This window comes from Macaca mulatta, chromosome 16 (genome assembly GCF_049350105.2).
Source record: "Macaca mulatta isolate MMU2019108-1 chromosome 16, T2T-MMU8v2.0, whole genome shotgun sequence".
NCBI classification, from domain to species: Eukaryota; Metazoa; Chordata; class Mammalia; order Primates; family Cercopithecidae; genus Macaca; species Macaca mulatta.
The window spans coordinates 2,451,045-2,473,793 of NC_133421.1; the positions used below are offsets into that span (position 1 = coordinate 2,451,045).

General features: G+C 50.1%; 1 protein-coding gene across 2 annotated transcripts in view; it reads right to left on the reverse strand.

The window, feature by feature from the left end:
- Positions 1-22,749, reverse strand: part of NXN (nucleoredoxin) — a 176,971-nt gene that overhangs the window by 107,009 nt on the left and 47,213 nt on the right. The window contains exon 1 of one of the 2 annotated variants that reach the window (XM_077969736.1): positions 22,367-22,669. The exons of the other annotated variant lie outside the window; for it this stretch is intronic. The gene's annotated coding sequence lies outside the window, so the exon portion shown is untranslated. Of the gene's footprint in view, positions 1-22,366; positions 22,670-22,749 lie in introns of those variants that run through there. 2 annotated transcript variants of the gene reach the window in all.

Genomic DNA, 22,749 nt, shown 5'->3' on the forward strand with positions numbered 1-22,749 from the left:
CCGCCTCCTGGGTTCAAGTGATTCTCCAGCCTCAGCCTCCCAAGTAGCTGGACTACAGGTGCCCGCCACCACACCTGGCTAATTTCTGTATCTTTAATAGAGACGGGGTTTCACCATGTTGGCCAGGCTGGTCTCAAACTCCTGACCTCAGGTGATCCACCTGCCTCAGCCTCTCAAAGTGCTAGGATTACAGACGCCTGTCACCACGCCTGGCTAATTTTTGTATTTTTAATAGAGACGGGGTTACGCCATGTTGGCCAGGCTGGTCCTGAACTCCTGACCTCAGGTGATTCGCCTGCCTCAGCCTCCCAAAGTGCTGGGATTACAGGTGCCCGCCACCACGCCCAGCTAATTTTTGTATTTTTTTAGTAGAAACAGGGTTTTACCACGTTGGCTAGGCTGGTCTCGAACTCCTGATCTCAGGTGATCCACCCACCTCAGCCTCCCAAAGGGCTGGGATTACACGAGCTACCACACCAGGCCAGAAGGAAGATTTTTTTAAGGCGAGAAGTATGCAATGAGACAGTAGAGGCAAGGTCAAAGGCAAACACCGAGGTTTGTCATTGGTAGCGCAAGCGAGGTTCCTAGAGGAGACAGGAATATACACAATTCAAACAACATATACAAAATGCTACCTTGTGCTAAGCATCGAACCAAGTGGAGACAAAGATGAGCAGCAGAGACTTGCTTCTGACCTTTAAGGAGCCCACAGTCCACTGAGTGAGGTAATTAACTCAGCAAGCGATTTAATAGAGAGAGAACCATGATGTGGGAAGCAAGACTGTTCAGTGTCAGGGAGGCGAAGCCAGATTTGGGGAACCAGGGCTTCCTGGAGGATCTGACGAGTGCATGGAATCAACAGCACAGGCAGAAAAAAAGAAAGCGAGATGAGTTTTCCTAAAATATTAAAGGGAGTGAAATCGCAGAAAGAACCTTGTACTGGAAAAATTTCAGAGTTGATTTTTTTTTTTTTTTTTGGACAAAGTCTCACTCAGCCGCCAGGCTGGAGTGCAGCGGTGCAATCTCGGCTCACGGCAACCTCCGCCTCTCGATTCAAGAGATTCTCCTGCCTCAGCCTCCCAAGTAGCTGGGAATACAGGTGCCTGCCACTATACCCAGCTAATTTTTTGTATTTTTAGTAGAGACGGGGTTTCACCATGTTGACCAGGCTGGCCTCGAACTTCTGACCTCGTGATTTGCCCACCTCGGCCTCCCAAAGTGCTGGGATTACAGGCGTAAGCCGCCGCGCTCGGCCAGTTGAGAATAAGTGGGATTATGATTAGGACGGCCTCTAGGAATTCTTTCTCTCTTTCTTTCTGAGACAGAGTCTCACTCTGTCGCCCCAGCTGGAGTCATCTCGGCTCACTGCACCCTCCACCTCCTGGGCTCAGACAATCCTTCTGCCTCAGCCTCCCAAGTAGCTGGGACTACAGGAGTGTGCCATCACACCCAGCTAATTTTTGTATTTTTTTGTAAAGACTAGGTTTTGCCATGTTGCCCAGACTGGTCTCAAATTCTTGGGCTCAGGCAATCAACCTGCCTCAGTCTCCCAAAGTGCTGGGATTACAGGCATGAGCCACCACACCTGGCCTCTAGGAAATTATTTCTAAGAAAGGAATAAAAGTGAGAATGAATGAGTACATAGTGTAAGGCTTCCTAGCTCTGGTGCAGGAGGAGAGAAAGTAAATAACAAGGATACCCTAGGGCTGGAAACTTGGCATGGCAATAAACCAACAAGGCAGAGACCAGTTAGTGCACAACCACTTACGGGGTCAGAGCTGGAGCTTCCAGGTGAAGCGTCCCCTAAAATGGGCGGCCACTTACAGGGTCAGAGCAGGAACTTGCAGCTGCTCCCCCTCTCCCAGTTCTTTGTCCTTATCCCTAGAGTTTTGGTCTCCCAGCAATCGGGTCTGTGTTATTCGTATGCTCAATTTTAAGCCACATTTGGAAAAGGCACTTCTTGAAAGCAAAGATAGAGAGAAAAACACTGGAGCTCTTAAGAGTGCCTGTCTGGCTGCCAAGCCATTGTTCTAGTCAAATGTCGACTGAAAAGGGAGAAGCAGAAGGATGACTGTATTTGAACTGCTTCCAAGGAAAAGCAACCTCCAGCAAAACTCCAGGCCCACTTTGCTAGAAATCCTGGCACGTCGGCAACAGAAATGGAAGCAGAAAACTGCCTCTTTCAGAAAGCAGAGTATCAAGCAGGAAAAGCCACAAGGAGTGAGGTGCTGTGAGGTTCCCGTGGTGCAGGATCCATTTTATCCTTTCTACTTCTTCCTGTGGAAAATGAAATTACTTAAAACATAATTTTCCCTTGCAGGGGGGCCTTCTGGAAAAGAGTCAAGGTCAAACCCCTTGTTTTTTATTTTATTTTATTAAACTTTAAGTTCTAGGGTACATGTGCACAATGTACAGGTTTGTTACACATGTATACACGTGCCATGTTGGTGTGCTGCACCCATTAACTCGTCATTTACATTAGGTGTATCTCCTAATGCTCTCCCTCCCCCCTCAAACCCTTGTTTTACGTAAAATTAATATATGACATTTCAAAGTTACCGAACTAAAAAAAGGAAAATAAATATAAATACATTCCAAAACTTTAAAATTAAGGAGATTTCAGACAGTCCCTCCTGGTAAAATGTGAAATTGCACCCCAGCTGCAGTAGCTACTGTAAATATCCAAGGAACCAAAGTTTTAAGTGTTTGAGGATCCCAGGGATCCCTGCAAAGTACTCAGGATTTTAACATTAAGCTCACAAATTACAGCAGCTGGCTGGGCACGGGGGCCCACACCTGTAATCCAAGCACTTCGGGAGGCCAAGGTGGATGGATCACCTGAGGTCTCTACTAAAAATACAAAAAACTAGCCAGGCGTGGTGGTGCGCGCCTGTAATCCCAGCTAGTTGGGAGGATGAGGCAGGGGAATCGCTTGAACCCGGGAGGTGGAGGTTGCAGTGAGCCGAGGTCAAGCCATTGCACTCCAGCCTGGGCAACAGAGAGCAACTTCATCTCGAAAAAAAATTACAGCAGCCGCCAGGCGCGGTGGCTCACGCCTGTAATCGCAGCACTTTGGGAGGCCGAGGCGGGCGGATCACGAGGTCAGGAGATCGAGACCACGGTGAAACCCCGTCTCTACTAAAAATGCAAAAAATTAGCCGGGCGAGGCGGCGGGCGCCTGTAGTCCCAGCTACTCGGGAGGCTGAGGCAGGAGAATGGCGTGAACCCGGGAGGCGGAGCTTGCAGTGAGCCGAGATCGCGCCATTGCACTCCAGCCTGGGCGACTAAGCGAGACTCTGTCTCAAAAAAAAAAAAAAAAAAAAAAAAAAAAAATTACAGCAGCCAACAGGCTTCTAGGTCGGTCACCGCCCTAACCTCTTCCTTGTACATTTTCAAACCACATTGAAGGTGGGTATTTTTGGTCTTTATCTTCATTCATTAATCACATTATCAAACACTCCCTGCGTGTCCTGTTCTGTTATACATGTTGGAGCTACAAATCAAACGTCAGCTTTGCCTCCGACAAGATTCCCTGTTCCTACGTGAACCAAGGAATGAGATGTTCCACGCCTGGGCTCCTATATTTTTTTTTTTTTTCTTTTTTTGAGATGGCGTCTCACTCTGTCGCCCAGGCTGGAGTGCAGTGGCACGATCTCGGCTTCCTGCAAGCTCTGCCTCCCGGGTTCAAGCGATTCTCCTGCCTCAGCCTCCCGAGAAGCTGGGACTACAGGCATCCACTACCACACCTGGCTAATTTTTTGTATTTTTAGTAGAGATGGGATTTCACCATGTTGGCCAGGCTGCTCTTGATCTCTTGACCTCGTGATCCACCCACCTTGGCCTCTGAAAGTGCTGGGATTACAGGTGTGAGCCGCTGCTCACATCTTCACTCATGAACCTAAACTCACACCACAGTACCACGCTGTCATCTGTGGCAACCGCGCCAGCTCCTCCTGTTCCTTCTGGACCTGTTGTCCCCACCCTTTGATCACGCCACCGTCTCATTCCTGACCTGTCTTCACTTCCCATGTTTTATCTCCACCCACTCTTTGAACTTAGCACTAGTGTCTACGGGCTCAACTCCCAGCTCTCCCACAAGGACGTGGCTCAGACACACGTCACCATCTCAACCCAATTTAGGCCACCCACTGCAGGCGAGCTTCCCCACCCAATCCGAGCTCCTAGACGGACACCCCAGGTTCCAGCCCTACAAGAGGTGCGTACAATCTCATCACTGGCACAACAGGCGGGCGTGGCTCCCGCTGCCCAGGAAGGCCTCGCAGAGGAGGGGACAACAAGGGCGTCTCGGAGGAAAAGCGGACGGGAGAAGGGGGGACTCCCGTTCCAAACAAAGGGGACGGCGTGCTGGTGAAGAATGTGGTCTGTATTCAGTTTTGTTGACAAGAACCCCTAATGGATAATAATAAAATGTTTACTGAGCTCCTACTTTATGGAAGACACATGGCCCAGGGCCGGGCCTGGCATATCACAAGGCCTCAGTCCGTATTTGCGGCATAAAGGAAATCTCAGTTTCATTTTTAAAAGTTGTGTGTCTAAGTCAGAAAATAACTCGTAACACGATCCTACTAGGAAGATGGGCTAAAAACAAACAAACAAACCAAAGAAACACCAGAACACTCAGTATCGCCTCTCCCAGAACAAGAACTTTTTCCTCCTGCAATCAAACAATCACAAGGAAGGCTGTGCCGGGCCTGGCCATTGTGCCAGAAACAGCCTCAGAACCCTGGGCCCAAAGGGGTCTGGTCTTGATTAAGGTTATTTTCCTTTGTAATGTTCAGTTTGGAGGGAAAAGGAGGGAGGGTCAGAAGGAAACGGGAGGAGGGCACAATCCATCAGCGAGTTTCATCTCCTTCGTGAAGTGGATTCAGGGAGCCCGTGACTCCCATTTCCATTCGGCTCCTGAGCCAAGAACTCACTTCCATTCCAGCTACGTTTTGTCTTAATTTCTTGACTTAAAAAGAGTTTGGTTGAGGCCGGGCGCGGTGGCTCATGCCTGTAATCCCAGAAACTGAGGCTGAGGCAGGCGGTCACCTGAGGTCAAGAGTTCGGGGCCAGCCTGGCCAACACGGTGAAACCCTGTCTTCTACTAAAAATACAAAAAATGGCCGGGCGCGGTGGCTCAAGCCTGTAATCCCAGCACTTTGGGAGGCCGAGACGGGCGGATCACGAGGTCGGGAGATCGAGACCATCCTGGCTAACACGTTGAAACCCTGTCTCTACTCAAAAAAACACAAAAAACTAGCCAGGCGAGGTGGCGGGCGCCTGTAGTCCCAGCTACTTGGGAGGCTGAGGCAGGAGAATGGCGTGAACCCGGGAGGTGGAGCTTGCAGTGAGCTGAGATCCGGCCACTGCACTCCAGCCTGGGCGACAGAGTGAGACTCTGTCTCAAAAAAAAAAAAAAAAAAAAATACAAAAAATTAGCCGGGCATGGTGGTGGGCGCCTGTAGTCCTAGCTACTCGGGAGGCTGAGGCAGGAGAATCACTTGAACCCGGGAGGCAGAGGCTGCACTGAGCTGAGATTGTGCCACTGCACTCCAGCCTGGTAGACAGAGACTCAGTCTCAAAAAAAAAAAAAAAAAAAAAGCAGGGGGAGGTTTGTTGAATCCTTGGTGAATTTAAGGACTTAGAAAACAAAATAAGTTAAACTACGTTTCCACAGCCTCTTTCCTCATTAAAAATGTTTCCGCAGCCAGGCAAGGTGGCGTGAGCCTGTAATCCCAGCTTTGGGAGGCTGAGGCAGGAGGATCACTTGAGGCCAGGAGTTTAAGACTGCAGTGAGCTATGACTGCACCACTGCACTCCAGCCTGGGCAACACGGTAAGACCCTATGGCTTAAAAAAAATGTTTCGGCCAGGCGCAGTGGCTCACGCCTGTAATCCCAGCACTTTGGGAGGCCGAGGCGGGTGGATCACCTGAGCTCAGGAGTTCGAGACTAGCCTGGCCAACATGGTGAAACCCCGTCTCTACTAAAAATACAAAAATTAGCTGGGCGTGGTGGCAGGTGCCTGTAATCCCAGCTACTCAGGAGGCTGAGGCAGGAGAATGGCGTAAACCCGGGAGGCGGAGCTTGCAGTGAGCTGAGATCATGCCCCTGCACTCCAGCCTGGATGACAGAGCAAGAATCCATCTCAAAAAAAAAAAAAAAAAAAAAAAAATTTCTGATACAATTATTCCAATTAAACAGCTTTTATCACAAGGCTCTGTCAATGCAGAGTGATCCTTCCTTAATTTAAGATGCTAGTAAACATGCTATTGTGACATGATGAAAAAGCCAGCACAACCAGAAAATAAAGTGGCAATATTGTGAGGACGCAGTCAAATCGCTTCCTACAGCGCCAACTCATATCGTGGGTTACGGAACCTACGTCACCCTGGAATCCCTGCATGCATCCCATTTAGCCCTCAGATGCTGGCTCTGGTTCGAGGTGGGGAGAGAGGGACAACATCAGTCAACACTTACCAGGCAGTCCGTGGCTTCGGAGCAACAACTGGAAAGTAATACTGGAACGCAATCCAGAAAAGACAACTGGGGCAGAGCAGTCTGGGCACAAAACACCTGGAAACGCTGTCCCTTAGATCATTCACTCTTGGCCGACCACGCTGGTACGCGACCTCCTCTGGCTACACCTCCCTCTCGTCACCTTACACACTGGTACTCACTAACTCCCAGGCCATGGCAGAAAATGTACCTTCCATCTCTCTCTGCCTCAGCCCCACCAGCACCCTCAGTGCCTTCATCACCCGTCCAGAGCAACGACCCAATTCCCCGGCCTCCTCCACGTGAGGACCTCCACCTCCTCAACTCTCTTCGGGCCACCACGCCTCGCAAACGTTTGTATTTTTGGTAGAGATAAGGATTCGCCATGTTGCCCAGGCTGGTCTTGAACTCCCAGGCTCAAGCAATCAGCCCGTCTCAGCCTCCCAAAGTGCTGGGATGACAAGCAGAAGCCATCACGCCCGGCTAACATTCTGAATCTTTAACACCCAAACACCCCCAAATCCAACATTACACACTTATCAATGCTGCCTCCTGTCATCTCCCCCTGCCCCCAGTTCCACTTTGACCAGGAGGAATCTGGCAATGTCAACATCATGTGGTTGTTCAAATTCAGCCAAGGGGACCGACGACGTGCCCATGTGGCTGTCCTCCCAGCCCAGAGCACCTGGGGATACCTGGGCCCTCCTGTCACCCGACAAGGCCACACTGGCCTTGGGGATGCCGAGCCTGCCTGGAAGGTATCCTACATGCTGACCCTAATTCCTCCAGCGCTCCTCTCCCAGGGTTCCGCTCCCTCCCCGAGTGACCAGCCCTCACCAGCTCACTCCAGCTCTGCAGCGTTCTCCCAGGCTCTCGACCCTGACCCAGGTTCATTCATCATCCATAGGCCCTAGCCCAGGGTCGGGCTCATCAACTGTACCCTCGCTGGCAGCACCCAGGACGTTCTCAATGAGGTCTTGATTTATACCGCCTTGCCAATCACCCTCAAAAGCACCGGAAGATTCCACCGTTCAGAAAGCCTTTTTTTTTTTTTTTTTTTTTTTTAACTTTGAATCAGAGTCTCGCTCTGTCACCCAGGCTGGGGCGCAATGGTGGGATCTCGGCTCACTGCAACCTCCACCTCCTGGGTTCAAGTGATTCTCTTGCCTCAGCCTCCCGAGTAGCTGGGACTACAGGCGCCCACCACCACTCCCGGCTAATTTTTGTAATTTTAGTAGAGACGGGGTTTTGCCACGTTAGCCAGGCTGGTCTCGAACTCCTGACCTCAAGTGATCCTCCCACCTTGGCCCCCAAAAGTGCTGGGATTATAGGTGTGAGCCACCGCGCCCGGCCTGTGTGTGACCTTTATATGTTTCTTAAACTCTTTGTGACTCAGTTTTCTCATTTGTAAAATAAAGATAAGAGCATCTATACCACAGATTTGTAGTGAGAGTTAGACAGGACGGCATTTGGAGCAGCGCCTGCCACACACAGAGGAGCCCTTTCCTTTGCTCACTCCTTCCTCTTCCTCCACCTCCAGGGTCAAATCTTTACCACTCAAAAGATAACTGTTTATCCCCAGGCAACCACTGTGTTCCTCTGGCTCAGCCCCAAGCTCCCTGACTCACCACAGCCGCCTCCTCCCCTGGCTCACTCTCCACACTCACAAGCCGGCTCTCAGCAGGGCCACCAACGACACCCAGGAGAACCTGCCGTCTTGTTCCAGTCCACACCACCCCTGAAACTGCCGCTTTCCATCTCTTCCTCGAAACGCTTCCCGCACCTCCCCTGGGCCCTTGGCATCTGTGGCTTGTCCTCAGTCCCCTACGCCAGCCCCTCTGCCTGCCCCTAAGTGCTGGGGGTGCTGGTTCCACTCTTGGCTTTCTCCTCCTCTCCCCAAGATGAGACCATCTGCTCCGGCACGCGGGACAACGCCGGCACGCGGGTTCTCTCCTTCACTGCCCACCGGCCGCTCTTCTGGGCTGTATCTGCCCGCGGTCTCACCTGTATCCCAAGGGAACCTCAAACTCAACATTTCTAAAATTGAGGTTACTGCCTTCCTCCAACATGCTTCTCCCTCTGTATTTCTTATATAGCCTGAAGACATTGCTGCCGACCCAGCTCCCCACATCTACTCTTTGGTGGTAGACTGGATAAGGGACATCATTCTAAGAAACCCTTTTCAGCGGGTATCTGTGACTCTGTTGGTCAACAGATATGGGTTAGCCCTGTATTCAGGGACATGGCTTAAGAGTGTTAAGAATCGGCTGGGCGCCGTGGCTCATGTCTGTAATCCCAACGCTCTGGGAGGCTGAGGCAGGAGGATCACTTGAGGTCAGGAGTTTGAGACCAGCCTGACCAACATGGTAAAACCCCGTCTCTAAAAATACAAAAATTAGCCAGGCGTGGTGGGGGGCACCTGTAGTCCCAGCTACTTGGGAGGCTGAGGCAGGAGGATTGCTTGAACCTGGGAGGCAGAGGTTGCAGTGAGCCGAGATTGTGCCACTGCACTCCAGCCTGGGTGACAAGAGCAAAACTCCATCTCAAAAAAAGAAAAAAAAAAGTGTAAGAACCATTAGTTGGAAATAGGATGGGGCCACAAATTAAATCTAAGGGTACATTCCAAAATCGAGAGCTTAACAAAAGACCCAGTTAGCTTGAGATATAGAACCAGGAGGTGCTCAAATCTGGGGCTGAGAGCCAGAGAGACGTCAGAAGGCGAGAAGGGCCCAGCCAGGACTCCACTCTGTGTTCTCACAAGGTGCTGTGTGTGGCTCCCAGTGCCTGAGCCGGGAGCCTGAAGAGTCTTCATCTCCTCCCTACTTCTCACTTCAACTCGACTTACTCACCTCCCAAGTTCTCCCAGACTCTATCTCCTGTCTCACCTTCCTTCACAGCATTATCCATGAGTTCAGGACTTCTCTCTGCCTTAGGAACCACAACGCGGCCGGGGCAGTGGCTCACACCTGGAATCCCAAGACTTTGGGAGGCCAAGGCAGGAGGATGGCTTGAGCCCAGGAGTTTGAGACCAGCCTGGGCAACATGACGAGACCCCCACTCTACAAAGAAAAAATCAGCCAGGCGCAGTGGCGCGTGCCTGTAGTCCCAGCTACTCAGGAGGCTGAGGGGGGAGGATCACCTGAGCCAGGAGGTGGAGCCTGCAGTGAGCCGAGATGGTACCAGTGCACTCCAGCCTAGGTGACAGAGTAAGACCCTGTCGCAAAAACAGAAACAAAAAACCCCACAGGAACCACAACCCTGAGCCTCTCATCATTAATCTTTCTAAACCACAGCTGCGACCATTTATCTGCTCTAGACCTTCCGATGGCTCCTGGCTACTGTCAGGAACCAGTTTAAGCTCTTCTGGCTTCAACATCTAGCCCCCGCCTACCTTTCCAGCTTCTGTCTGACATCACTCGGCCACAGCAAACGACATCACTCGGCCAACGCAGATGACATCACTCAGCCACAGCAGACGGCATCACTCGGCCACGACAGATGACATCACTCGGCCACCGGAGATGACGTCACTCGGCCCCAACAGATGGCATCACTCGGCCACAACAAATCACCAGGACTCTGCCCACCTGCCACGCTCTGGCCCTCACCCACCACACAGGCTATGTCTTCTGTCCGGACCCTTCTTGCTTGCCTGGCCCCCCCTGCAGCCAACTGTGACCACCCCTTGCCTTACGATGCAGGCGAATGTCTCATCAGCGGTGGGGCTTCCTCCTCAGGAGAGGACTGTTCCTTTCTCCAGGCATTAGTCTTTACTACAACACCTCCAGGCAGGGCCCTTGTCTTATTCATTCTGTTTATATCCGCCGGGGTGCCACTCCAGTGTTTCGCACAAGAAAATAACCACGTGGTGAGTGCTCAGCCCTCCCAGGCACCATCTCATTTAACCACAAGAACTCCGAGACAGGTGCCAATGATCTCCCCCTAACTGCTGGCTGAGTCTGGTCCGTCCCTCAAAACGTATTTCTGTTTTTGTTGTTTGACAGAGTCTCGCTCTGTCGCCCAGGCTGGAGTGCAGTGGCTCAATGTCGGCTCCCTGCAACCTCCGCCTCCCAGATCCAAGCAATTCTGATGCCTCAGCTTCCCAAGTAGCTGGGATTACAGGTCCATACCATCACGCCCAGCTGATTTTTTTATTTTTAGTAGAGAAAGGGTTTCACCATGTTGGCCAGGCTGGTCTTGCACTCCTGAGCTCAGGTGATCCACCCGCCTCGGCCTCCCAAAGTGCTGGGATGACAGGCATAAGCCACCGCGCCAGGCCTCAATATATATTTCTGAATACACTGGTGCTTTCCTTTGTGAATGGTTGTAGCTCTTCAGCCTTGCAGGAGACTCTCGAAAAGGCCAGGGCTGTTAAAGAGACAAGAGAGCCTGGTCGTTCCCAAACATAAACCCTTGAAATACCTCAGAAGCTCCTCCCAAGAGGTTCTCGGGTTTCTGTATGGAGAAGCTTAATACATCCCAAGCCTCTGCTGCCACCACCCAGAAGGCAGGTGTCTTCATTACTGGGGCCTACAATGCGAATGAATCCTTCATAGTCTGGTTAAGGCAGAGAACTCTGCTCACAAAATCCTCAGAATTCCACCAATTAAAAGCTCATTTGGGGCCGGGCATGGAGGCTCATACCTGTAATCTCAGCACTTTGGGAGGCTGATGCGGGTGGATCACTTGAGGTCAGGAGTTTGAGTCCAGCCTGGCCATGGTGAAACCCCGTCTCCACAAAAACACAAAAATTAGCCGGGCGTGGTGGCAGGCACCTGTAGTCCCAGCTACTCGGGAGGCTGAGGCAGGAGAATCACTTGAAGCTAGGAGGCAGAGGTTGCAGCGAGCTGAGATCGCACCACTGCACTCCAGCCTGGGTGACAGAGTGAGACTCCATCTCAAGAAAAAAAAGGAGAAAAAAAAAAAGGTAAAAACCGCAATTACTTGTGCACCAACTTAAAGCAAGACCCCACTCTACACAAAAAAATTTTTAGATTAGTCAGGTGTGTTGGCACATTCCTTTGGTCCTGGCTACCCTGGAGGCTGAGACGGGAGGACTGCTTGAGCACGTCTAGGCTGCAGTGAGCTGTGATTATAGCACTGCACTCCAGCCTGGGCAACATAGCGAGACTGTGTCTCAAAAACAAAAAATTTTTTTGAATTAATTGTTAAAATAAAGGCCATCCCATCTAAGCAAAAATCGGAAAATGTAATGTTCAACAACATATCCATGTATTCACTGTCTGCAGACCTGCCACGTGCTGGACACCGCTTCCAGCGTCGGGACAGGTCCTCACGGTGTTTACGCTCTTGTAAGAAAAGAGACATCAAATATCCCCAAAACATATATAATGAGAAACTTTGAGAAGCAGCATAAAAGAAATAGATAGGCCGGGCGCGGTGGCTCAAGCCTGTAATCCCAGCACTTTGGGAGGCCGAGACGGGCGGATCACGAGGTCAGGAGATCGAGACCATCCTGGCTAACCCGGTGAAACCCTGTCTCTACTAAAAATTACAAAAAACTAGCCGGGCGAGGTGGCGGGCGCCTGTAGTCCCAGCTACTCGGGAGGCTGAGGCCGGAGAATGGCGTGAACCCGGGAGGCGGAGCTTGCAGTGAGCTGAGATCCGGCCACTGCACTCCAGCCTGGGCGGCAGAGCGAGACTCCGTCTCAAAAAAAAAAACAAAAACAAGAAATAGATAGGATACAATGAGAGTGCGTTTGATACCAGAAGGACGACCTCATATGGGTCAGGAATGATGAAATATCAAGCAATAGCGAAAATGAAACACTCGGGTGATATTTGACGAGGGAGGAGAATATTCGTAAGACAGTTACAATCGGTATAGCTAAACCCCACTTTTGTATTTTTTTAAGTATATTTTACAGAAAAAAGGAAAGACATACAAATAAAGTGTCAAATGTTAGCAACGGGGAGATTTCTGATTTCTATATTCTTGTTCTTCTCTGTAGTTTTCAAATTCTCAAAAAGATTTTTTTTTTGAGACAGGTCTCACTCTGTTGTCCAGGTTGCCATGTGGTGGCGTGATTCTGGGCTCAAGGGATCTTCCCACCTCCGTCTCCTGAGTAGCTGGCAACACAGGTGTGTATCACCAAATCCAACTAACTTTTTATTTTATTTATTTGGGACAGCTATTTATTTATTTAAGACAGAGTCTCGCTCTGTCGCCCAGGCTGGAATGCAGTGGTGCAATCTCCATTCACTGCAACCTCCACCTCCCAGGTTCAAGCGATTCTCCTGCCTCAGCCTCCCAAGTAACTGGGATTACAGGCACATACCACCATACTCAGCTAATTTCTATATTTTTAGTAGAGACGGGGTTTCACCGTGTTAGCCAGGTTGGTCTCGAACTCCTGACCTCAGGTGATTCAGCTGCCTCGGCCTCCCAAAGTGCTAGAATTACAGACGTGAGCCACCCGCTTGGCCTCATTTTTGCTCTTTGGTAGAGACGAGGTCTCACTTTGTTACCCAGGCTGGTCTCCGACTCCTAGGCTCAAGTGTTCCTCTGGCCTCAGCCTCCCAAAATGCTGGGATTCCAGGGGTGAGCCACTGAGCTATGTCCATGTAAAACATCTAATGTTACTTGTGTAATAATCTTTGCGTCGGTGAAAGCCTCGCTTGATTTTTTTTTTTTTTTTTGAGATGGAGTCTCACTCTTATGGCCCAGGTTGGAGTGCAGTGGTGCGATCTCAGCTCCCCACAACCTCCGCCTCCTGGGTTCAAGTGATTCTCCTGCCTCAGCCTCCCGAGTAGCTGGGATGACAGGCGTGAGCCACCACGCCCGGCTAATTTTGTATTTTTAGTAGAGATGGGGTTTCACCATGTTGGCCAGGCTGGCCTTCGACTCCCAGCCTCAGGTGATCCACCCACCTAGGCCTCCCAAAGTGCTGGGATTACAGGCATGAGCCACTGCGCCCGGCTGATTTTCGATTTTTTATGTGATAGAATATACATAACAGAAAATGTACATTTCAAGTGTGCTCCGGTGGACTGTCCCACGGCATTAGACGCACCCACACTGTTCTGCAACCATCGCCACCATCTGTCTCCAGAACTTTTCATCTTCCCAAACTGAAATCCCGTCCTCATTAAAGACTAACTCCGTTCCGTTCCCCTGCTCCCCACCTCCAGCCCTTGCCAGCACCAAGCCTCATTTGATTTTAAAATGCAAACATTCAAAGACCAAGCCTCATTCACACCTTCGGTGTAAATTACTTTCATCTGCGAAACTCCCATCACTCAGAAAGGAATGCCCAGGTACAGGCAGGAAGTACGGTTAGACGGAGCTGGAGACGGGCCTGGGTGGCAATTTGGGATGGGGGTTGGGGAGAAGAGATTTTACAAGCCAGATGGGAAGGCAAAGTAACTATTTGCTTTGAGGTTTTTGGCCCAGGGCCTTGGGAGCAGCCAGTGGATTCAGGTGAAAGAACGAGCCACCAAAAGCCTCTGCGTCTCTCTTGGTTCAAGGCTGATTGTCTCAGGCTGCTCAGAGGCACCAAAGGAGGGGGCAGGGAGGAAGAAGGAAGGGTGGTAAGAAGGAGATACAGAGATTTGTCAAGAATGAGGCCTCCCGGAAAGCAAACCTAGGAATACTCTTGATGGCTGGTCACACTGCACCTGCCTGAACAAGTCCAGTGACGGGTACAAGGAAGGCCCAACATTCTGGAGAAGTATATCCAGGCAGCTTCGGAAACCCCCAACCCAGGAAAACAGAGGAGGCGGGAGAGGCTTCCGGCTTTTTCCTGACTGATTGATTGACTGAGACAGAGTTTGGCTCTTATCGCCTGGGCTGGAGTGCAATGGCATGATCTTGGCTCACTGTGACCTCCACCTCCCGGGTTCAAGCGATTCTCCTGCCTCAGCCTCCCGAGTAGTTGGGATTCCAGGCACACGCCACCACACCCGGCTAATTTTGTATTTTTAGTAGAGATGGGGTTTCGCTATGTTGGCCGAGACGCTCTCAAACTCCTGACCTCAGGTGATCTGCCCACCTCAGTCTCCCAAAGTGCTGGGATGACAGTAAGTAGTAAGCCACTGCGCCCAGCTCCGATTATTTTGGTTGTTGTTATTGTTAACGTTTCTACAACCCCCCGTTCAACTTTCTCTAAAACCGTCTCACTCATACAAACGTCGTCCTGGCTCAAGCAACTGCTAAGACGCTCGTGAACGTCCCAGTTCCCCAAGAAGTACATGGTGGCTTCCTCCCAGCACAGCAAAAAGTCATCATTCTAGTCTTTGGTTTATCCAAAACTCCCTTTCTCTGGCTAACAGCTATCACTTCTTTAGATAATCTTTGCTTTTTCTTCCCTGATACCATGAATAGTAGCAGCTGACGCTCTTTGCAAAAGAGCCATTTTTCACAAAGAAAGTTTTAATGACTTCAGAGTTGCAACTGGGCTGCAATTCAAATCCATGCCTTAGCAAAATTATGACCTGTCAGGAACCTTTGGGGTGGATGAAAGCTCTCAAGACTCAAGACGATGTTAGATCTGCACATTCTCAGCGTCTACTGTCTCTGTCTCGATTTTTCTCCTTCTTCCCTCTTTTAAGAGATGGGTCTCACTGTCACCCAGGCGGTAATGCAGTGACTGTCAATGACTCACTGCAGCCTCAACCTCCTGGGCTCAAGCAATCCTCCCACTCTAGCCCTCCAAGTAGCCAGGACTACAGGCGTGCACCACTACACCCGGCTAATTTTTTTTATTTTTTTGTAAAGACAGGGTCTTGTCATGTTGCCCAGGCTGGTCTCGAACTCCTGGGCTCAAGCGATCCTCCCGCCTCAGCCTCCCAACGCTAGGATTACAGGCATGAGCCACTGTGCCCGGCTCTCCTTCTGTCGTTATTAACAGGAGTATCCTACATAGTCTTTTTTCTTTCTTTCTTTTTTTTTTTTTTTGAGACAAGGTCTGGCTCTGTCACCCAGGCTGGAGTGCGGTGGTGCAATCTCGATTCACCGCAGCCTCGGCTTCCCGGGCTAAAACCATCCTCCCAGTTCAGCCTTCCGAGTAGCTGAGACCACAGGCGTGCATCACCACGTCGGCTCATTTTTGTGTGTTTTGTAGAGATAGGGTTTCGTCATGTTGCCCAGGCTGCTCCAACTCCTGAGCTCAAGTGATCTGCCCGCCTTGGCCTCCCAAAGAGCTGGGATTCCAGGCGTGAGCCAACGTGTCTGGCCATCCCACACATTCTTGGGATTTGTAGAACAAGGTTCTAGGTAATGAAAGAGTCTGGGGATAAACATTTTTGCCCATCTCCCATCCAACGCAGCCAAGAAAACTGTTTATAACAACCCTAGGAGGTGAGTTGGTGATCCGATGGGAGGCTGGAAGGAGGATAGAAAAGGGAGGTAAAAGAAGCAAAAGTAAGGCCGGGTGCGGTGGCTCACACCTGTAATCCCAGCAATTTGGGAGGCCGAGGCGGGCAGATCACGAGGTCAGGAGATTGAGACCATCCTGGCTAACATGGTGAAACCCCGTCTCTACTAAAAGTACAAAAAATTAGCTGGGTGTGGTGGTGGGCGCCTGTAGTCCCAGCTACTTGGGAAGCTGAGGCAGGAGAATCTCTTGAACCCAGGAGGCAGAGCTTGCAGTGAGCCAAGATCGTGCCACTGCACTCCAGCCTGGGCAACAGAGCAAGACTCTGTCTCAGAAAAAAAAAAAAGAAAAGAAAGGGGAGGTAAAAGAAGCAAAATTAGGACCCAGCGCGGTGGCTCACACCTGGAATCCCAGCACTTTGGGAGGCCAGGGCAGGCAGATCACTTGAGCCCAGGAGTTCCAGACCAGCCTGGGCAACAAGGTGAAACCCCATCTCCACAAAAAATAAAACAGCCAGGCGTGGTGGTGCACACCTGTGGTCCCAGCTACTCAGAAGACTGAGGCAGGGGGTTGCAGTGAGCCCAGATGGCACCACTGCACTCCAGCCTGGGTGACGGAAGTAAAACCTTGTCTCAAAAAAAGAACAGGAAGCAAAAGTAGCCAGGATGGTTTGAGGGAGGAGCAGAAGGAGGCGGGCTCCGTGGGAGACAGCATAACCAGTCAGACAGCACTGGCTCTCAGAGGCAGAGAACAAAAGGGACGGGCTTAGAGGGAGAAGTGAAGCCCATTTCAAAAGAACTCCTAGAGACAGCCGTGCCCACTCGCCCCCTCACCAGCTTTTCTTTAATTACCAAGTCTGCACGTCATGTTCCTCATGCCACCTGGACTCTCACCAACCCCAGCTGCTTGTGTTAACAAAGTCCATGTCTCTGAGAATCTGGGCTGGTGGTCATTAGCAAAGAGAGGCGAGGATAAACATCCTAGATAAAGGGAAACCACAGATTGTAAACTTGAAGAGGACTCTGGCCAAGAATCTGGAGGAGTTACTTAATCCACAGGGTTGTGGTCAGGGACTAATGAGAATGCAGATGAAGGTGTTTTGCAAAGAAAGTGAGTCATTACGAAAGCTGATGGATGAGCAGAGTCTGCAAAGCCGGGGTCTCAGCCACAGCACCACCTCTTTCAAAAGCGACATCCAGCTAACTTCACGTCTCATTCCAAAGGGTGGCAGTTTGGGAAGCGTGCTCTGCCAAGAACATCTGACTTCATCACAAAAGTATTCAATCAAATTCCTATGAAGTCCTTGTGGACAAGACCGAGATTCACAGGCTGGATAAAGTCAACTGGTAACTGGCCACGACCACACCCCTGAAGCTTGGATTACCGGATACTACGAACCTAGAGGGAAGTTTCTCACTGCGTTCTAAAAGGATCCATTCCGGCTATGTTCATCTCAACATTATCTTTAATTCTCTTGAAAAAGTACTGGAAGGCTGGGCGCGGTGGCTCACGCCTGTAATCCCAGCACTTTGGGAAGTTGAGGCAGGCGGACCACCTAAGGTCAGGAGTTCGAGACCAGCCTGGACAACATGGTGAAACCCCATCTCTACTAAAAAGACAAAAATTAGCTGGGGGTGGTGGCAGGCGCCTGTAAACCCAGCTACTCGGGAGGCTGAGGCAGGAGAAATGCTTGAACCCGGGAGGCGGAGGTCGCAGTGAGCTGAGATCACACCACTGCGCTCCAGCCTGGGCGACGGAGTAAGACTCTGTCTCAAAAAATAATTAAGTAAATAAAAGATATTGAAGAATATCGCTCACATGTGCAGATATCAAGAAGACTAGGAGATGAGCAAATGGCCTGAATGCTAACATCAGCTGTATAAATGCAATACTCATCATAACTTTTAGGAACTGTTTGCAATTCACACTTAATTCCCAGAGTAAAGCAGAGGCCTTAAATTGGTGAACGGCTTATGTGCTTTGGCTTCCCCGATGTTAAGAAAAATTTTAACTGGCTAACAGCATGTAAAACTTAACTGGCTTCACATAAAAACCCAGATTGTTAGCTTGAAAAGTCAGAAAAGCTGGCAACGTTGGCCCTCATTACAGCAACAAGCAGCTGGAGGTGAGCCCTGGCTTTCCTCGAGGGCTGGCTGCAGCCCTCCACTCTGTCCCCCACCGCCACCTGGCCCGGGCCACTCACTTCACCTGCCTGGCCCTCTATCGGCATTTAAGTTGGTGACTCCTGCAGGAAAATCCTGGTTCACGTTATTAAATGTGTCCAATTAGTTACACATTTCATTTGACTGTGCACAAAACTGCAGCTCAGTCTTCACTTACAGCTTTTGCAAGTTTAGCTCCTGTAGCAAGATCCAACATTGGATCACAGCTTCACAACGACAATCTGTCTATAAAGAACATTCCAGTTTTCCAGTGTGCCCTCCTACCTTCTGGTTTATTCCATCTTCCCAATGTTCCAGGAAGGCTGGGCTTATTGTACATAATAGAAGGGAGATCAACCAGCTAGCAGGAACCAAAAGCAGGATTTCAACCCGGGACTTGGGTTCAATCTGAGTCTAGCGTTTCCTACCATACATACCACGCGTCCCCCAATCCCTGGAGGCGGCTCTGATTCCAGACTGACCCAACCGGAGGAGGTTCAAATCCAGACTGCAAAGCAGCTGGGCTGCTCTGGAAAGAGAGTTTGGAATCCTTGCTTCACTTCCGTTTTTAATCTTCTTTAAAAAATTGTGGAGTAGGGCCGGGCGCGGTGGCTCAAGCCTGTAATCCCAGCACTTTGGGAGGCCGAGACGGGTGGATCACGAGGTCAGGATATTGAGACCATCCTGGCTAACATGGTGAAACCCCGTCTCTACTAAAAAATACAAAAAACTAGCCAGGCAAGGTGGCGGGCGCCTGTAGTCCCAGCTACTCGGGAGGCTGAGGCAGGAGAATGGCATAAACCCGGGAAGCGGAGCTTGCAGTGAGCTGAGATCCGGCCACTGCACTCCAGCCTGGGTGACAGAGCGAGACTCCGTCTCAAAAAAAAAAAAAAAAATACTGGAGTAGCGTTTAATCCAAAAACAGCTGATTCCCATTTACACGTAACCTGTGTTGAACTCACATACTAAATTTTAAAGCTCTGCTCTTGAAAATGCAGTTTGCCCTTTAAGATCTCCTTGGTAACACATCTAACTGGTATCTGAGCTATAGAAAAAAAAACAACAACAACTTTGGAACCAATCAATGATCGGGGTTAGAATAGAATCCAACTCAGGAAAGTACCGAAGGAAAGTTCCAGAACAACAGCTGGGTACCCAACCCAGAGAACCACCTGTCTGGAATGGAGGAGGACGGGTAAATCCCAGGAAAGGGGACTCTCCAAGTTAAAAAGAGGACTCAGGCCGGGTGCAGTGGCTCACACCTGTAATCCTAGCACTCTGGGAGACTGAGGCAGGCAGATCACCATGAGGTCAAGAGTTTGAAACCAGCCTGGCCAACATGGTGAAAGCCCATTTTATTTACAATACTAAAATTAGCCGGTGTGATGGCGGGTACCTCTAATCCCAGCTAGGGCAGGAGAATCACTTGAACCCGTGAGGCGAGGTTGCAGTGAGTTGAGATCACGCCTTTACACTCCAGCCTGGGTGACAGAGCAAAAAAAAAACTTTCCATCTCAAAAAAAAAAAAAAAAAAAAAGGGAGGGACTCAATAAACTACCCAATTGGATTGAGACTTCTGGGGGCTGAGGTAACACAAGGAGGAAAAAGGGAGTTAGAAACGTCAGGAATAAATGAAAAGCTGTGAAAAAATGTCATCATAACATACCACCTGAACTCGCTGCAAACAGTATTTCCAGACACAACAATGCCCCTATTGATCTTCAACCATACACAAAGCATGAATCGCGGTGACACAACACAATGTACATACGAACAACCTTGACAAAGCAAAAGGTACAAAAAATAGGAAGGGAGTGCAGGAGACATGATGGGCAGGATAGAGAGACACCAACATTCCCAAAGTCTTACGGAAGGACAAAGATTAAAGGCATAAACATGTTATTAAATGCTAAAAGTGCAACCAGGAAAACTGTAAATGGTGATATATCAAGAGGACAAAAAAAACTGAGTTTGCTTTTTTTTTTTGAGATGGAGCCTCGCTCTGTCGCCCAGGTTGGAGTGCAGGGGCATGATCTCAGCTCACTGCAACCTCCACCTCCCAGGTTCACGCCATTCTCCTGTCTTAGCCTCCCCAGTAGCTGGGATTACAGGTGTGCACCACCACGCCCAGCTAATTTTGTATTTTTAGTAAACATGGGGTTTCACCATGTTGGTCAGGCTGGTCTCGAACTCCTGACCTCAGGTGATCCGCCTGCCTAGGCCTCCCAAAGTGCTGGGATTACAGGCATGAGCCACTGAGACTGGCTGGTGAGTTTGCTTTTAAGGGAGCTAAATCGATCTGTAGCCTAGCAGAAAAGCAACACATAATGTTGAAGTTTGCTGGGTGTGGTGTTGTGCGGCTGTAGTCCCAATGACACAGGAGGCTGAGGTGGGAGAATTGCTTGAGCCTAGGAAGTCGAGGCTGCAATGAGCTGAGATGACACCACTGCACTCCAGCTTGGGCAACAAAGGGAGACTCCATCTCAAAAAAAAAAAAAGATTAGCCAGGTATGGTGGTGGGTGCCTGTAATCCCAGCTACTGGAGAGGCTGAGGCAGAATTGTTTGAACCCGGGAGACGGAGGTTGTAGTTAGCCAAAATTGCACCATTGCACTCCAGCTTGGTGACAGAGCGAGGCCCTCTCTCCAAAAAAAAGAAAAAAGAAAGATAACTTCATATAATAAGCTTATGTATACTACTTTTGTTTTAGCCATAAGCATATGTTATTTACTTAAAAAAATATTTTCGGCTGGGCACGGTGGCTCACGCCTGTAATCCCAGCACTTTGGGGGTCCGAGGCAGGCGGATCACTTGAGGCCAGGAGATCAAGACCATCCTGGCCAACATGATGAAACCCCGTCTCTACTAAAAATACAAAAATTAGCCAGGTGTGGTGGTGGGTGTCTGTAATCCCACCTACTGGGGAGGCTGAGGCAGGAGAATCGCTTGAACCTGGAAGACGGAGGTTGTAATGAGCTGAGATTGCGCCACTGCACTCCAGCCTGGGTGACACAGTGAGAACCTGTCTCAAAAATAAAATAAAATGAACAATTTTAAAAATGTTTAACTATCTGGAAGCCTGGAAAAAACGTTAAGGCAAAGTTGATCTGAAAAGTCTGTCTACCTGCCCAGCTACCCCAAACCGGTCTTGTTTTGGTCCTGGGCAGCGGTTCTTCAGCTCTGATCCCTGGACATACGGTTTCGGGGTCGCCTGGGACGGTTTCGGGGTCGCCTGGGAACGTTGCTGGAACTGCAATCTACTGGGCCCCAGCCTGGACCTACCAAGTCAAAAGTTCTGGGATGGGGCCCAGGAACCTGCATTTAACAAGCCATCCAGGTTATTCTCCAGTTTGGAAACCACAGGTCTTCAGCAAAACAAAACTCTGATGCAGCTTTTGGTGCTGTCATCCTGTCCTCAGCTAGAACATTAAGGCAGCTTCAGGTGAAGGCCTGAGCCCCTCCCAAGAAAACACGGGCATTTTAAAGGATCTCCAGGGCTAGTGTCCTCAGGTTCTGGGCGCCCAGCCTGTGTGAGCTCTAGTGGGGTGAGCAGCAAGGACCCATCACAGGAAGAGGCTTCTGAGAGGCATCGACTTGCCATCAGTGGGCAGCGAGTGGGCCGTGTGGTCCCTGGACAAGCAGCTGAGTGGGTAGGGAGTGTCTTGTGGCAGCCGGCTTTGCATAAGTCATCTGTGTCCGCTACCACGCCTGGCTAATTTTTGTATTTTTAGTAGAGATGAGGTTTCTCCATGTTGGCCAGGCTGGTCTGGAATTCCTGACCTCAGGTAATCCGCCCACCTCGGCCTCCCACAGTGCTGGGATTCCAGGCGTGAGCCCCCGCGCCCAGCCCAGACCAGCCCGTCCTCTTGAACCTCTCAGTTTCAGTCTTCATGACCACTTGTAATATCCCTTCCCACTAACATCAAAGGTTGCGGCCTGAAGCTCCTAAGTGGGCGGAAAAAGTCCCAAAAGGTTCCAGGATGCAAGATCGTTCTGGTGCCACGAGGACCAAGAAACGATACAACCAACCACAGAATGGAAAACTCTTGTTTTTCTGATGTGATTCTGTACTCCAGATTTGCAGTCACCACTTACAGACGCCAACGTCCGCCTCTAAAACACAGAACCATCTAACTGGTGCCAGGCAGCTGAAGACGAAGGTGAGGACTTTGGGAAAAGAGCGTGGCCAAAGGAGAAAATCTGATTAGTAGAAAGATACGCAGCCAAGAAGTCAATTAAATGAACGTTCACAGAGAAAGCACTCGAGACAGGAGGGGGAGAGACTCCGGGCGCACATCGCGACAGGGACAGAAAAGCTCTCAGATGGGGATGGGGGAAGGGGAAGAACTGGTTTTCTAATATTAGACTCACCACATGTTCACTTCCCAAATCCCAGCCAAAACCAGGGCCCCTTGACTCTGTTGAGTCCAGGCCGCCTTCTGCTTGGATACACACTTTCCGCACCAGGACTCTGCGAGGCAAATCCCACCCCTCTCAACTCCCCACTGCAACACCAAAGGACTCCCACGGCTTATCTTGAAACTACCCCTTTCATCTTGGCCTCCCACTAACTTAAAACAAGGCATTAAAAACACACTCAAGACCCCTCCAGTAAATCCATACCCGTATTATTCACGAAGCACTAACTAGAAAGCTGTTTATCCTGAAATCTACGTGGTCAGCTTTAGAAAATGTGCCTTCGTTGAAGCTGGTTTTTATAAAATAAATAAAAAGCCTCCACAAATACCAGAACA